This window comes from Cetorhinus maximus, chromosome 34, assembly GCF_964194155.1.
Source record: "Cetorhinus maximus chromosome 34, sCetMax3.hap1.1, whole genome shotgun sequence".
NCBI classification, from domain to species: Eukaryota; Metazoa; Chordata; class Chondrichthyes; order Lamniformes; family Cetorhinidae; genus Cetorhinus; species Cetorhinus maximus.
This window is the reverse complement of record NC_135912.1, coordinates 5,818,664-5,835,653: the sequence shown is the minus strand read 5'-3', so window position 1 is coordinate 5,835,653 and position 16,990 is coordinate 5,818,664. Positions and strand designations below refer to the sequence as shown.

General features: G+C 45.8%; 1 long non-coding RNA gene across 2 annotated transcripts in view; it reads right to left on the bottom strand.

The window, feature by feature from the left end:
* Positions 1-16,990, bottom strand: part of LOC144671836 (uncharacterized) — a 220,503-nt gene that overhangs the window by 189,036 nt on the left and 14,477 nt on the right. The window contains exon 1 of one of the 2 annotated variants that reach the window (XR_013574023.1): positions 2,729-2,888. The exons of the other annotated variant lie outside the window; for it this stretch is intronic. This is a non-coding gene — a long non-coding RNA (uncharacterized LOC144671836). Of the gene's footprint in view, positions 1-2,728; positions 2,889-16,990 lie in introns of those variants that run through there. 2 annotated transcript variants of the gene reach the window in all.

The window sequence follows — 16,990 nt, the reverse complement described above, 5'->3', positions numbered from 1 at the left end:
TAGGGTAGCTGTAAGCTGCAGGAGGATATCGATGGACTGGTCAGGTGGGCAGAGCTGTGGCGAATGGAATTCAACCCGGAAAAGTGTGAGGTAATTCACACGGGGAAGGCTAACAAGGCAAGGGATTATGCTATGAATGGTAGGACCCTGGAAAGTACTGAAGATCAGAGGAAACTTGATGTGCATACCCACAGATTCCTGAAGGTAGGGCAGGTAGATAAGGTGGTTAAGAAGGCATTTGGGATGCTTGCCTTTATTAGCCGAGGCATAGAATGTAACAGCAGGGAGGTTATGCTGGAACTGTATAAAACGCTGGTTGGGCCATAACTGGAGTACTGCGTGCAGTTCTGGTCACCACATTATAGGAAGGAAATGATTGCACTGGAGAGGGCGTAGGGGTGATTTATCAGGATGCTGCCTGGGCTGGAGGTTCTGAGCTATGAGGAAAGATTGGATAGGTTGGGGTTGTTTTCCTTGGAGCAGCAAAGGTTGAGAGGGGACCTGATAGAGGTGTATAAGATTGAGGGACGTGGATAGGAAGGCACTATTTCCATTAGCAGAGGGGTCAATAACCAGGGGGCATAGATTTAAGCAAAGAGGTAGAAAGCTAAGAAGGGAGTTGAGAATTTGTTTTCACCCATAGGGTGGTGGGAGTCTGGAAATCACTGCCTGAAAGGGTGGTTGAGTCAGAAACTCTCAACATTTAAGAAGTATTTAGATATTCACTTGCGTTGCCATAGCCTCCAGGACTATGGGCCAAGCGCTGGAAAATGGGATTAGTATAGTCAGATCTTTGTTGACCAGTGTGGACATGATGGGCAGAATGGCCTCCTGTGCTGTAAACATGTCTGAGAGTTAGGGAAGCAGGCAGTAAAATGGAGTTAAAGCCACACAAAGATCAGTCATGACCTTATTGCATGGTGGATAAGGCTTGATGGGCTGAATGGCCTATTCCTGCTCCTCATGATCTTATTGACTGGACCAGCCATGTCAATACTGTGGCTACAAGAGCAGGTCAGAGGCTGGGAATTCTGCAGCCAGCAACTCACCTGCTGTGCACCGTTTACCAGGCACAAGTCAGAATTACTCTCCAGGCAGCAAAGCTCCAACAACAGCATTTGAGCTTGATACTATCCGGGACAAAATAGCCGGCTTGATCAGAACCTAATCCACGCATTGACCAAGCATTCACTCTCTATCGACAAGCAGCACTCCGGCAGCCTGACAAAGCTACTTTGACAGCACCTTCCAAAACCGTGATTGCTACTGCGTAGAAGGACAAGGGCAGCAGATGCATGGGAGCACCACCTCCTGCAAGGTTCCCCCACCATCCACAAGCCACACACCATCCTGACTTGGAACTACATCACTGCTCCTTCACTTGGCGCTGGGTCAAAATCCTGGGACTCCCCTCTCCAGCACCACTCAAGACTCGCAGCAGTTCAAAAAGGTGGCTCACCGTCACCTTCTCCAGGACATTTAGGGGTGGAGACAGCCAACAACGTCCACATCCCAAGAGTAAATTCAAAGAGGCAAACTGGGTCAGAAAGAAACGGATGTTAAGATTGTTCATTTTACAGAGGAGAAAGACTGATGAACGTTCTGCACTCGCATTTGGCAGAACCCAAAATTACTCATACTGAATGACCTGCAAATCACTTTCAGTGTTTTTAATATTCTTTCAGGTTTCCAGCAGTCAGGTTATCTTGTTTGCATATTTTAGGAATAAGGAGAGGTCATTTAGAACAAGAACAAAGAACAAAGAAAAGTACAGCACAGGAACAGGCCCTTCGGCCCTCCAAGCCTGCGCCGATCATATTGCCCGTCAACTAAAATATTTTGCACTTCCGGGGTCCGAATCCCTCTATTCCCATCCTATTCATGTATTTGTCAAGCTGCCTCTTAAACACCACTATCGTACCTGCTTCCACCACCTCCTCTGGCAGCGAATTCCAGACACTCACTACCCTCTGCGTAAAAAACTTGCCCCGCGCATCTCCTCTATAGTTTTCTCCTCTCACCTTAAATCTATGTCCCCTAGTAATTGACTCTTCCACCCTGGGAAAAAGCTTCTGACTATCTAATCTGTGCATGCCACTCGTAATTTTGTAAACTTCTATCAAGTCACCCCTCAATCTCCGTCGCTCTAGTGAGAACAATCCGAGTTTCTCCAACCTCTCCTCATAGCTAAAAACCTCCAGGCCAGGCAGCATCCTGGTAAACCTCCTCTGCACCCCCTCCAACGCCTCCATATCCTTCTGGTAATGCGGTGACCAGAATTGCACACAATATTCCAAGTGTGGCCTAACCAAGGTTCTATACAGCTGCAGCATGACTTCCCAGCTTTTGTACTCAATACCCCTGCCAATGAAGGCAAGCATGCCATATGCCTTCCTGACTACCTTATCCACCTGCGTTGCCACTTTCAGTGACCTGTGGACCTGTACACCCAGATCCCTCTGCCCGTTGATGCACTTAAGGGTTCTGCCGTTGGGTGAGATCATGGCTGATCTGCAACCTAGCTCCAGGACAAAGCGATCCACTTGATTTGCAACCCTTCCACAAACATTCACTCCCTTCACCACCGACGCACAGTAGCAGCAGTGTGTGTACCATCTACAAGATGCACTGCAGCAACTCACCAGGGCTCCTTCGACAGCACCTTCCAAACCCACGACCTCTACCACATAGAAGGACAAGGGCAGCAGATAGATGGGAACACCACCACCTGGAAGTTCCCCTCCAAGCCACTCACCATCCTGACTTGGAAATATATCGGCCGTTCCTTCACTGTCGCTGGGTCAAAATCCTGGAGCTCCGTCCCTAACAGCACTGTGGGTGTACCTACACCACATGGACTGCAGCGGTTCAAGAAGGCAGCTCACCACCACCTTCTCAAGGGGCAACTAGGGATGGACAATAAATGCTGGCCCAGCCAGCGACGCCCACATCCTGTAAATGATTTTTTAAAATTTGCCCCATATTTCTTAATACCTTTGGATAACAAAACTTGATCACTAAGATATAGACAAAATACTGCGGATGCTGGAAATCTGAAACAAAAACAAAAAATGCTGCGAGAAACTCAGCAGGTCTGACAACATCTGTGGAGTGAAAGACAGAGTTAACGTTTCGAGTCCGTATGACTCTCCTTCAGAACTGAAGAGAAGTAGAACTGTGGTGAAATATGTACTGTTTAAGGGGGGGCTGGAACAGGTTGAGCTGGATAGACCAGCGATAGGTGGAGGCAAAGGAGAGATTGCAAAAGATGTCATAAACAAAAGGTCAAAGGGGTGTTACTAAAACTACCCAGTATCACCATTATTAACAAGTCTTCACATCTTTTGTAATCTCTCCTTTGCCTCACCCATCTTAGAACCATAGAACACTACAGCACAGAAAACAGGCCATTCGGCCCTTCTAGTCTGTGCCGAAATATTATTCCACTGGTCCCATTGGCCTGCACCTAGTCCATAGCCCTCCAGACCTCTCCCATCCATGTATCTACCTAATTTATTCTTAAAACTTAAGAGTGAGCCCGCATCTTCTATCTGGTCTTCTATCCAGCTTCACCTATTCCACCCCCCACCCCCCCCTTTAAACAGTATATATTTCACCACATTTTTACTTCTCTTTAGCTTTAATGAAGAGTCACACGGACTCGAAACGTTAACTGTGTTCCTCTCCGCAGATGCTGTCAGACCTGCTGAGTTTTTCCAGGTATTTTTATTTTTGTGGTTTTTTTTTTTGGATTTCCAGCATCCGCAGTTTTTTGCTTTTATCTTAGTGACATGAGGAAAACCTTTCTCACGCAGCGAGTGGTTAGGATTGGGAGTGTGCTGCCTGAGAGCGTGGGGGAGGCAGGTTCGATCGGGGGGGTTCTAAAAGGTAATGGATAATTTACCTAAAGAAAAGAAGAATTGCAGGGTAATGGGGAAAATGCAGGGGACTGGGACTCGCTGCATCGCTCTTGCATTGAGCTGCCACAGATATGATGGGCTGAATGTCCACCATCTGTGCTGTAACCGTTCCGTGATTCCTGTTTGAGGTTTCCAGTGGTTGGGTTATCCTTTTTTGAGAATAATTATTGCCACCTTTATTTTAAACCAGGGTTTAGGGCTGAAATGCACTTGGGTAATTTTCCCCATAGCCGAGTAGATGCCACTGTCCAGATGTAGCTGTACTGGGACAGCTTGGCTAGGGGCGCGCCAAGTTCTGGAGCACAAGTCTTCAGTACTATTGCTGGAATATTGTCAGGTCCCATCACGTGGAGTGAATTGAATTGGCTGGAGATTGGCATCTGTGATGCTGGGGACCTCTGGGGGAGACCGAAATAGATCACCCACTTGGCACTTCTGTCTGAAGATTGTTGCAAATGCTCCAGCTTTATCTTTTGCACTGATGTGCTGGGCTCCCCCATCGTTGAGGATGGGGATATTTGTGGAGCCTCCTCCTCCAGTGAGTTTTTTCATTGTCCACCACCATTCACGACTGGATGTGGCAGGATTGCAGAGCTTAGATCTGATCCCATTGGTTGCGGAATCCCTTAGCTGTCTATCACTTGCTGCTTATGCTGTTTGGCACACAAGTAGTCCTGAGTTGTAGCTTCAGCAGGTTGACACCTTATTTTTAGGTATGCCTGGTGCTGCTCCTGGCATGCCCGCCTGCACTCTTCATTGAACCAGGGTTGATCCCCTGGCTTGATGGTAATGGTAGAGTGGGGGATATGCCAGGCCATGAGGTTACAGATTGTGTTCGAGTACAATTCTGCTGCTACTGATGGCCCACAGTGCCTCATGGATGCCCAGTCTTGAGTTGCTAGATCTGTTCGAAATCTATCTCATTTAGCATGGTGGTAGTGCCAACACGTTGGAGGGTATCCTCAATGTGAAGACAGGACTTCGTCTCCACAAGGACCTTGAGTTGGCCACTCCTACCGACACTGTCATGGACAGATGCATCTGCGGCAGGCAGGTTGGTGAGGATGAGGCCAAGTAGGTTTTTCCCTCTTGTTGGTTCCCTCTCCACCTGCCGCAGACCCAGTCTAGCAGCTATGTCCTTTAGGACCTGGCTAGCTCAGTCAGTAGTGGTGCTACCGAGCCACTCTTGATGTTGGACATTGAAGTCCCACCACCCAGAGTACATTCTGTGCCCTTGCCACCCTCAGTGCTTCCTCCAAGTGATGTTCAACATGGAGGAAGCACTGATTCATCAGCTGAGGGAGGGCGGTACGTGGTAATCAGCAGGAGGTTTCCTCGCCCACGCTTGACCTGATACCATGAGACTTCATGGGGTCCGGTCATCTACCATACAACTCCAGGGTCCAGAAGGCATTGCACTGAAGGTCAAAGGACAGTTGACTGCTAAACTCCAGTGCAAAGGAAGTGAAATCGCCAATAATTTGTATGCAATGTTCACTGTCCAGTTGAAAAGCCTGCATAGAGGAACAACTCAGCCAAAAAGCTGATGAATTGGAACATTTTGAGAAAGCCGGGCAGAAGGGACAGCAGGTGAAGGAACCAGACAGACATGACCAAGGTAAACAACAAATAAGAGCAGCTGGACTGTCACACATTCCTCTTGTGAAACCTGAACAGGGGGACACACATTTTGTTGACGATGTAGACAGAGTCATGTACCGCACTGACCACAAAATTCCATTCCAGCAACAACACGGAGGCTGAATGAAATTCGACCAGCACTGAACGTGGCTGAAGGTTGTGCTAAAAATTAGGGAATGGTGCAGCAATGGATGGCCAGACATCTTCCGAACCACCTCACCCTGAAACAATACTTTGAGTAACGCAGAAATCTCAGTGTTTGTGGATGACTTGCTGATTGATGATGAGAGGGTGGTCAGAACAAGAGTCTTCAGACTCGAGATTCTTCAAAGCAAACACCAGGGACATCTAGGCATTATAAAGTCTTGTGCTAGAGTGCGAAATGCAGTTTGTGGACCAGGGATCTCAAAGTCACTGGAGGAAATGATTTCATGCTGCTTCATCTGTGCAATCCATCGACAAGGGAAAAAAAGAATCATTGATGGTATCCTGATTCCCATCCAGACCATGGGAATGGCTAGGAATGACACTTTACGAGCTTCAAGGAGAAGGCATTCCTCTTAGTTATTGACTGTCACTCGGGGTGGATTGAGATTAAACATCTTCATGGTCCCACCTCGGAAGTTGTCATTAATTCACTAAGAGAAATGTTTTCCACACATGGCATTCCCAGACCTGGTCACTTCAGACAGTGGCCTACAGTTTGCAAATGAATGGTTTAAGAAATTTACAGAAGAGCACGGATTTATCCACACAACCAGTTCACCCAGGTGCCCGCAGGCAAAAGGAGAGGCCAAGGTAGGATTAAGAGTGGTAAAAGCTTTGTTGAAAAAAAAAAATGATGATATCAACTTAGCACTGCTGGGCTACTGTGCCACTCCACTAAACCAGAATGGTTCAGCTCTGTCAGAACTTCTTATAGGAAGACACAGATCAACTTCCTGTTCTTCCACATACGCTTAAGCCTAGTCCAAAAGCAGCAGATATCGATAGAGTGAGGGAGAAGGAGGATGACAACCTTGCAAGTCAAACCAGAGCATAAAATCCACGCTGTAGAGTGCGCGATTTACCAGAATTCCAACCAGGCAAGTTAGTCTGCATTTAGGGCCAGAATTGAGAAGGCCAAGTACTGGGCAAAGCACAAAGTCCACGATCCGACCTTGTAGAGACTGAAAACGGAACAGTGAGAAGAAACAGATGTGCAGTTGTATCTACAAGAAGAAGACCATCAATGGCATAGACTAACCATTAGCGACCTATATGATCAGGAAGACAACCTGGACAGAGAACCCATAGTCTCTGATGATTCACAGAGTTCGAGAGAGAACATGGAGAACTTGAATCTTATACAACCCTCCGAAACAACTGAGAACGAGGTTGGGGAGTAACCAGAGATGAGGGCAGAGACTTGAGGGGTGGGGTGGGGGGAGGTGTAGTATAAAGGGTTGATGTTAAATATGTAAATAGATATCTGTAGCCTACATCATCAGAGATGTAATATCACATGACAACAGAGCATGGGGAGAGATGGTTCTACGCAGAGCCTCGAACTAAGCCTGTACTGTACATAGTTAGTATAATGTTCAATAAATGGTAATTTTTACCAACATGCTTGCCTCCAGCAGTATCTGTAAGTTAAGATCATGAACAACCTCCCCTAAGACCCACAACAATGATAACACACAAGGTGGGCATAAAGGATCCCACTGAACTACTTCAGACAACGACCAGGGAGTTACCCTGGTGTTCTGGCCAACATTTATCCCTCAATCAATATCACAAAAACAGATTATCTGATCATGACCACAATGCTGTTTGTGGGAGCTTGCTGTGCACAAATTTACTGCCATGTTTCCTCGATTTAAAACTATTCATTGGCTGCCAATGTGCTTTGGGTCATCCAGGGGGTTGTTAAAGGGTCTGTACAAATGACAAGTCTTTTCTTTCTATAAATGCAAATCCGTGACTGAATGATGCAAAAGTGTAATGTTTCATTTAGAGCACAGCTTATTGACCAAATAGCTTTGACTGGAGTTAGCAAGTTTGTCATCTCCCCGAAAGGAGCTGAGTTCATTCTCACTGCTCTGGAAAATGATTTGTGTCATATTTTTTTCAAATTGATTATCGGTAGGTGGATGTGACTTATGGCAAAACCTGACATCTTCTGTGAGTGGCCAGGATTTCTGCCCATTGTACATAAAATAAACGTGGGGGGGGGTTGGGGCGGAGGTGGGGGAGCGTAGGGACAGATGTGAGTTGGAAGTTGTTATTTGCCATCTCGTTGAGGCCAGTGATGGTCCTGAGAATGTGACCCATCAGTCAGCTTCTGACTGGAACTATTGCTCTTTTCCCTCTTAATTCTTTCAGGGATGTAGGTAGGCATCACTGGCAAAGCCAGCACTTGTTGTCGGTTTTTGAGTGGGTTTGATGGGTTAGCTTAGCCAGTTTTATGCATTCTTTTGATCTTTAATGTTGTTACCAAGACTTAGTCCCCATAGCCAGCTTAGTGGCGAAACCCAAACTGGCAGGAAAAGTATGTTCAAATAAATATTTGGAGGGATCTGATTTCGTTTCCCCATCTCTCATTGGTCCATTTTACAGGCTGGATTCATTATTTTCAAGTATTACTGACAGATTTGTTTCACTTCTGATTAATGCAACTTCAGCTATAAATTGTTGCAGCTTTGTGAATATGAATCTTCTGCCAGTTAAGTGCAAATTAAATCTGCAAACATACCAGGGCAATAGGTGAAGCAAGCAAGGGTATTTGGACATGGAGGATAGAACTTGTATTTATATAGCGCATTTTATATACTCAAGATACCCTACTTTCAAAGTGTAGTCACTTGTAGAGAAACACTGCAGCCACTATTTGCATAACTAGGTCCTCCAACCTGCGAGAAAATAAATAAGCAGTCAATAAATTTGTTCCGGTGGTGTTGTTTCACAGGTAAATGTTGTCAGGATAGTTCCCCTGTTCTTCAAACAGCATTATGAAATCTTTATTATTCACCTGAGCAGGCAGACAGGGTCCCAGATTAATGTCTTATCTGGGAGATGGCAGCTCTGACAGGGCAGCACTCCCAAAGACTGCACTGGGTGTGTCGACATAGGCCATGTGCCGATGCCCCTGGAGTGGGGCTTGAAACCAGAATCTTAGAACTCAAGAGGCAAGAAGGCCATGACTGGCAACTAAGATGTAGCTGTAATTTAATTTAAGGCTACAAAGTCTTGATTGCTATTAAATAAACAGCAGGGCTCATATAAGAGACCAATTAAACGACTATAGCGTAAGGAACATATCTTTTTATTTTCTGTTGGATTGGGGATTAAAATTACAATGGCTGCAGGTTGAAAGACATGTCCACTGGAACAGGATGAGAGATATATACAATGTTGCAGTCCTGGAACAGAGTGTGCCTTGAAAGACAGGATGGTGCCGGAAAGGAGTCCTGGAGCAAGGGAGCTGCCTGACAACAACATTTTAATTGGCTTCTGACCAGGTGACCAGGTTTTGTATGAAAATCAGTGCAGTAGAATTGCTTCTGGCCTGAAAGGAACAAGACCTAAAACCTCTTTCTCCTGTGTGTGGAAGATTCCAGTAATTCAAAAATAACAGCTAGCCTTCCTTCTTTAAGAGGAGAGAGACCCAGCCTGTCCTGATCTGTATACCCACACATTTCTGGTATCATCCCTGTAAATCTTCTCTACACCCTCTCCAGTGCCTCTATATCCTTTTTATAATATTACGGCCAGAACTGCACGCAGCCCTCTAAGTGTGGTCTAACCAAGGTTTGATACAGATTTAGGATAACTTTCCTATTTTTCAATGCTATCCCTCCAGAAATAAAGCTTAGTGCTTGGTTTTTTTTAATGACCTTGCTAATTGGTGACACAATTTTTAGTGATTGATGTATTTGTACTCTACACATCCTCCAAGTAATAAATAACCTCCCTATTCTTCCTACCAAAATGTACTCCCTCACATTTAGTGGTGTTGAACTTCACTTGCCAATTATTTGCCCATTCTACAAGTTTATTAATGTCCTACAGTGTCGCCTTCCTCAGCATTGACAATCTCCGCCCTGCCTTTCCGGCACCATCCTGTCTTTCATGGCACACTCTGTTCCAGGACTGCAACATTGTATATATCTCTCATCCTGTTCCAGTGGACATGTCTTTCACCCTGCAGCCATTGTAATTTTAATCCCCAATCCAACAGAAAATAAAAAGATATGTTCCTTACACTATAGTCGTTTAATTGGTCTCTTATATGAACCCTGCTGTTTGGTGTCATCTGCAATTCAGAAATTGTGTTTTGGATTCCAAAATCCAAACTGTTAATGTAGATTGTGGACAGCAGTGGTCCCAGCACTGAACCTTGAGGAACATCAACTCCAACCTTCTGCCACTCTGAATAACGACCCTTTACACCCACTCTCTGCTTTGTCTTGGAAGCCAGTTAGCAATCCATTCTGTCTTTGTCCCCTGACTCCACATTCTCTGACCTTATTCATTAGTCTACTATGGGGCACCTTATCAAAGGCCTTTTGAAAATCCACATAAATTACATCTACTACATTACCATTGTCTACTCTCTCTGTTACCTTCTCAAAAGTCAATAAGGTTGGTGAAGCAGGACTTCCCCTTTGAAATCCATGCTGACTAATTCATTATTACATTTCTCATTTCTAGCTGTTATTCTATCCTCTCCTCTAATCCCTAATGGACTTAGGGATTCCATTAATTTTCCTACCAGGGATGTCGGCATGACTGGTCTATCATTCTCTGGACATATTCTATCCCCCCTCTTGAATATAAGAATTACATTAGATATCCACCAGTCCTCTGGCACTACACATTTTTCTAATGAATTATTAAATTAATGCTTCTGCTATCTCTTCCCTACATTCTTTTAAAATGGATGTAATCCATCCGGACCAGGGATTTTGTCCTCTTTTGAGATAGCTTATTCAATACATCCCTTTTATTTTTCATTTTGAATGGACTACTGTTCTATTCCCCACCCCCCCAAAATCAGCTTTTCCCCAATCAATTAACCTAATTTTCATCATACTTATCTCCTTTTTTTATCGTTATATTATTATTGCCTAAATGTTTCCCTACTTAATTTCTCTTATCTGTTCTGGTTCATTTCCTATTGGGCACAGGTCTTCTTCTTACCGTGTTCACGGACAGTCTATACATGGCCCAGCCTGAACTGGACACATTTCTGCACCTTGTTGTTGAATTCGGCAAGATCTGCAACAGTGCAGGGTTCCTCTAGCGATAGGCATTGCAGGAGATGTTGCATAGTCTGTGGCTCAGTTCCACAATCACAAGTTGCCGGGCTGGTTGCATATCCCCATTTGTTTAGTGACACCTTTGAACGACCTACACCAGTCCTGAGTCTGTTAAGGCACTTCCAGGTTGCCCATTTGCAATTAGCTCCTGGGTGAAGGCTCCATCGCTGGGAGTTGTTCGAGACTGGCGAGCCGGTCTTTCCACAAGGCGATGCGGGCTTCAGATGGGGTTGATTGTAATGGAACAACACTGTTCATGAAGCTCTTCCTTGACTTTAGGCGGCTGGGTGTAGGTGTATGACCATGTAGAGGGTGCCTCTCATCTGATGTTTGACGGAGTCGCTCTTTCTTGCCGGCTACCGTTCTCCTTATATCAGGGGGAGCAATACCCGCCAGGATATACAGGCTGTTGGTGTTTGTCGGTTTTAAACAACCTGTGATAAGTCGGCAGCTTGCATTCAGAACGGCATCCATCTTCTTAGCATGAGTAGATCTTTCCCATGCAGGGCAGGCGTATTCAGCAGTGGAATAGCAAAGAGCAAGTACATTGGTTCACAATGTTTTCGAGCTTGCTCCCCATTTTGTGTTAGTGAGCTTATTCAGGATGTTGTTTCGTGCGCTCACTTTTGTCTTTGTCTTTTCGATGTGGTCCTTGAAGGTGAGGCATCTGTCAAGGGTGACTCCTAAGTAGATAGGGTGCTCGCAATGCGCCAGTGTTGCTCCACACCAGGTTACTTTAAGCTGGCGTTTGGCTTCACGCTTTCTGAGGTGGAATGCACAAACTTGTATCTTTGATGGGTTTGCGCGAGGTTGGTTTTCTTCATAGTAGGATGTTAGTCCCTCCAAGGCCTCAGAAAGCGTTTTCTCCATGGTCCATTGGGCACAGTTAACATGGATTCATGAAAGGGAAATCATGTTTGACAAACCTTTTTGAGGCTGTAACTAGCAGAATAGGTAAGAGGGAACCAGTGGACGCATAGTATTTGGATTTCCAGTAAGGTCCTGCACAAGAGGTTAATAAACAAAATTAGAGCACATGAGAGCGAGGATAATATATTGGCATGGATTGAAAAATTGGTTAAAGGACAGAAAACAGAAAGTGGAAATAAACAGGTCATTTTCAGGTTGGCAGGTTGTGGCTAGTGCGGTACCAAGGATCAGTGCTTGGGCCCAAGCTGTTCACAATCGATATCGATGATATGGACGTGGAGACCAAATGTGATATTTTCAAGTTTGCTAATGACACAGAACGAAATGGGAATGTGCGTTGTGAGGAGGATGCAAACAGGCTCCAAGCAGATTTAAACAGGCTGAGTGAGTGGGCAAGAACACGGCAGACGGAATATATTGTGGAAAAATCCATTTTGGTAGGAAAAAACAGAAATGCAGAGTACTCCTCCGATGGCGAGAGATTGGGAAGTGTTGGTGCCCAAAGGGACCTGGGTGAACTTGTCATCCGTCACTGAAACCTAACAGGCACTCTACCCCAGAGGGCTGCGGAAGCTCAGACAAGACGTTGAGTATGTTCAAGGGAGATAGATTTCTACACATTAAAGACATCAAGGTGATAGTGCAGGAAAATGGCATTGAGGTAAAAGATCAGCCATGATCTAGATGAATGGTGGAGCAGGCTCGAAGGGCCGAATGGCCTACCCCTGCTCCTCTTTCCTATCCATATGGATTTGACTTTTGCCTGGCTGATAGTTACATCTCTTTTTTTTGAACTGCTATGTTATCCCTAATAAGGACAGATACTCAACCTCTCCATCTTCCTTCTCTCTCTTTTCTAAATATTTTAAACCCTGCAATGTTTAGTCCCGTCCTGATTTGTCTGTAGCCATGAGGGAGATGATGGTGCAGTGGTATTGTCGCTGGACTAGTAATCCAGGGACTGAGGGTCATGTTCTGGGTACCTGGGTTTGAATCCTGCCATGGCAGATGTTGGAATTGGAATTCAATAACAATCTGGAATTAAAAGTCCAATAATTATACTCACAAAAGGGATTACCTGGTCTGACACGTGACTCCAGACCCAGAGCAATGTGGTTAACTCTTAAATGCCTAGAAGGAATGAAACTGGACGGACCACCCCAGCATTAACCTAGGCACTGGAAATGACAACAGCAATCACAGCCCTGTCGACCCTGTGAAGTCCTCCTTACTAACACCTGGGGGGCTAGTGCCAAAATTGGGAGAGCTGACTCACAGACTAGTCAAGCAACAGCCTGACATAGTCATCCTCACAGAATCGTACCTTACAGATAATGTCTGAGACATCACCATCCCAGCAGAGGTGGTGGCACAGTGGTATACAATCAGGAGGGAGTCCTCAACATTGAGTCAGGGCCCCATGAAGTCTCATGGCATCAGTTCAAATCTGGGCAAGGAAACCTCCTGCTGATTACCATGTACCACCCTCCCTCAGCTGATGAATCAGTCCTCCTCCATGCTGAACACCACTTGGAGGAAGCACTGAGGGTGGCAAGGGTACAGAATGTACTCTAGTTGGGGGGACTTCAATGTCCATCACCAAGAGTGGCTTGGTAGCAGCACTATTGGCCGAGTTCTAAAGGACATAGCTGCTAGTCTGGGTCTGCGGCAGGTACAAAAGGGAAAAACATACTTGACCTCATCCTCACCAACCTGCCTGCTGCAGATGCATCTGGCCTATCTGTAGGAGTGGCTTTGCGGAGACAAAGTCCTGCCTTCACATTGAGGATACCCTCCATCGTGTTGTGTGGCACTGTGCTAAATGGGATAGATTTCGAACAGATCTAGCAACTCAAAACTGGGCATCCATGAGGCGCTGTGGGCCATCAGCAGCAGCAGAAGAATTGTACTCGAACACAATCTGTAACCTCATGGCCTGGCATATCCCCCACTCTACCATTACCATCAAGCCAGAGGATCAACCCTGGTTCAATGAAGAGTGCAGGAGAGCATACCAGGAGCAGCACCAGGTATACCTAAAAATGAGGTGTCAATCTGTTTAAGCCAAAACACAGGACTATTTGCATGCCAAGCAGCAAGCAATAGACAGAGCTAATGGATCAGATCTAAGCTCTGCAGTCCTGCCACATCCAGTTGTGAATGGTGGTGGACAATTAAACTGCTAACTGGAGGAGGAGGCTCCACCAATTTCCCCATCCTCATGGGGCAGCCCAGCACATCAGTGCAAAAGATAAGGCTGAAGCATTTGCTACAATCTTCAGCCAGAAGTGCCGAGTGGATGATCCATCTCAGCCTCCTCCGGAGGTCCCCAGCATCACAGATGCCACTCTTCAGCCAATTCGATTTATTCCACGTGATATCAAGAAATGGCTGAAGGCACTGGATACTGCAAAGGCTATGGGCCCTGACAATATTCCGGCAATAGTACTGAAGACTTGTGCTCCAGAACTTGCTGTGTCCCTAGCCAAGCTGTTCCAGTACAGCTACAACACTGGCATCTACCCGGCTATGTGGAAAATTGCCCAGGTATGTCCTGTGCACAAAAAGAAGAAATCCAACCCGGCCAATTACCGCCCCATCAGTCTACTCTCCATCATCAGTAAAGTAATGGAAGAGGTCATCAACAGTGCTATCAAGTGGTACTTGCTTAGCAATAACCTGCTCACTGACGCCCAGTTTGGGTTCTGCCAGGGCCACTCAGCTCCTGACCTCATTACAGCCTTGGTTCAAACATGAACAAAAAATCTGAACTCCCAAGGTGAGGTGAGAGTGACTGCCCTTGACATCAAGGCAGCATTTGACCGAGTGTGGCATCAAGGAGCCCTAGCAAAACTGGAGTCAATGGGAATCAGGGGGAAAACTCTCTGCTGGTTGGAGTCATACTGAGCACAAAGGAAGATGGTTGTGGTTGTGGGAGGTCAGTCATCTCAGCTCCAGGACATCACTGCTGGAGTTCCTCAGGGTAGTGTCCTCGGCCCAACCATCTTCAGCTGCTTCAATGACCTTCCTTCCATCATAAGGTCAGAAGTGGGGATGTTCGCTGGTGATTGCACAATGTTCAGCACCATTTGCGACTCCTCAGATACTGAAGCAGTCCATGTCCAAACGCAGCAAGACCTGGACAATATTCAGGCTTGGGCTGACAAGTGGCAAGTAACATTCGCAACACACATTGTCAGGCAATGACCATCTCCAACAAGAGAGAATCCAACCATTGACCCTTGACATTCAATGGCATTACCATCACTGAATCCCCCACTATCAACATCCTGGGGGTTACCATTGACCTGAAACTGAACTGGACTAGCCATATAAATACTGTGGCTACAAGAGCAGCTCAGAGGCTAGGAATACTGCGACAAGTAGCTCACCTCCTGACTTCCCAAAGCCTGTTCACCATCTACAAGGCACAAGTCAGAAGTGTGATGGCATACTCCCCACTTGCCTGGATGAGTGCAGCTCCCACAACACTCAAGAAGCTTGACACCATCCAAGGAAAAGCAGCCCCACTTGATTGGCACCACATCCACAAACATTCACTCCCTCCACCACCGACGCACAGTAGCAGCAGTGTGTACCATCTATAAGATGCACTGCAGCAACTCACCAAGGCTCCTTTGACAGCACCTTCCAAACCACGACCACTACCATCTAGAAGGACAATGGCAGCAGACACATGGGGACACCACCACCTGGAAGTTCCCCTCCAAGTCACTCACCATCCTGACTTGGAAATATATCGTCATTCCTTCACTGGGTCAAAAACCCTGGAACTCCATCATTAATAGCACTGTGGGTGTACCTACACCACATGGACTACAGCGGTTCAAGAAGGCAGCTCACCCCCACCTTCTCAAGGGGCAATTAGGGATGGACAATAACTGTTGGCCCAGCCAGCGAAGCCCATATCCTGTGAATGGATTAAAAAAAAGTCTCAGTAATTCCTACTATGTCTGGTTTCTCCCAATGCATGGTTGCATCCAGCCCTCTTGTATTAGGGACACAGTTTGCATCTATGTGCAGACATCTTAAACCATTTTTAATAAGATTTCCTTATACTTTATGCTTAGCCATCTTTTTGGACTCCTGTTCTATAACTCTACTTATTCTCTTGCCATCAATGTCCTCCATAATTTGTTCTTTCCTATGGTCTCCTGCCCTGCTTTATTTACATTTAGGCTTCTTCCGTTTCTTGTAGACCCCAACCCTCTCTTACTAGTTTAAAACCTTTGGGACAAGCCTGTCCAAGATATACTTACTGCCTAACTCCTTTGACATTCAACCAAGGGCAAAGGAAATAAAATGTTTATTGCTCAGGACTGCCAAATAGCCCTAGGATATCACAGAAAATGGCTGTTTTCCTTTCCAGAAACTATCACCAAGGGACCTAATCAAACAATCTGCGTGAAAAGAGCAAATATATGTAAATACACCAGCATCCAAAAATATCCAAGATTGGTCACTTCCAACCTAATAACGATTGGAATATTACAGAGTGGTTACAGCACGGAAGGCCATTCAGCCCATCATGTCTGCGCTGACTCTCCAAAGAAGCAATTCACCTAGAGCCATTTCTCTGCCTCCTCCTTGTAGCTTGAAACATTCTCCCTTTTCGGATAACGACCCCATTCTCTCCTGAATGCCTCGATTGAAGCTGCCTCCACCACACTCTCAGCGGCGCATTCCAGATCTTAACCACTCGCTGCCTGAAAGCATTTCTCCCTATATCGACACTGCTTCTTTTGCCACTAATCTTAAACCTATGCCCCCTCATTCCCAATCCTTTCACCAATCTATCTCTTATCTGCTCTGTCCAGACCCCTCATGATTTTGAGTACCTCTTCCAAATCTAACAATCCGATTAGCACCTAGTTGTAATAACTCCTCTGAACCAAGAGCAAAATAAGCAATTAATATTACAATCCAGTGCTTTGACATAAAGGCTGAGAACCCATTTGCCCGGAAGGACAGCCTAGAACTAAGGGTCAGGATAAGGGAGACTGCATCAAGAAGAGGGTTGTGAATCTTTAGCATTCTCTACTCCAGTGGGTAATGGATGTCCAGTTGTTGATTATTTCAAGCCTGAGCTAGATAGATTCTTGTACACTAAGGGATAGGGAGGTAGAACAGTGAACGGGGAGCTAATGCAGAGCAGCCATTATCTTATTGAATGGT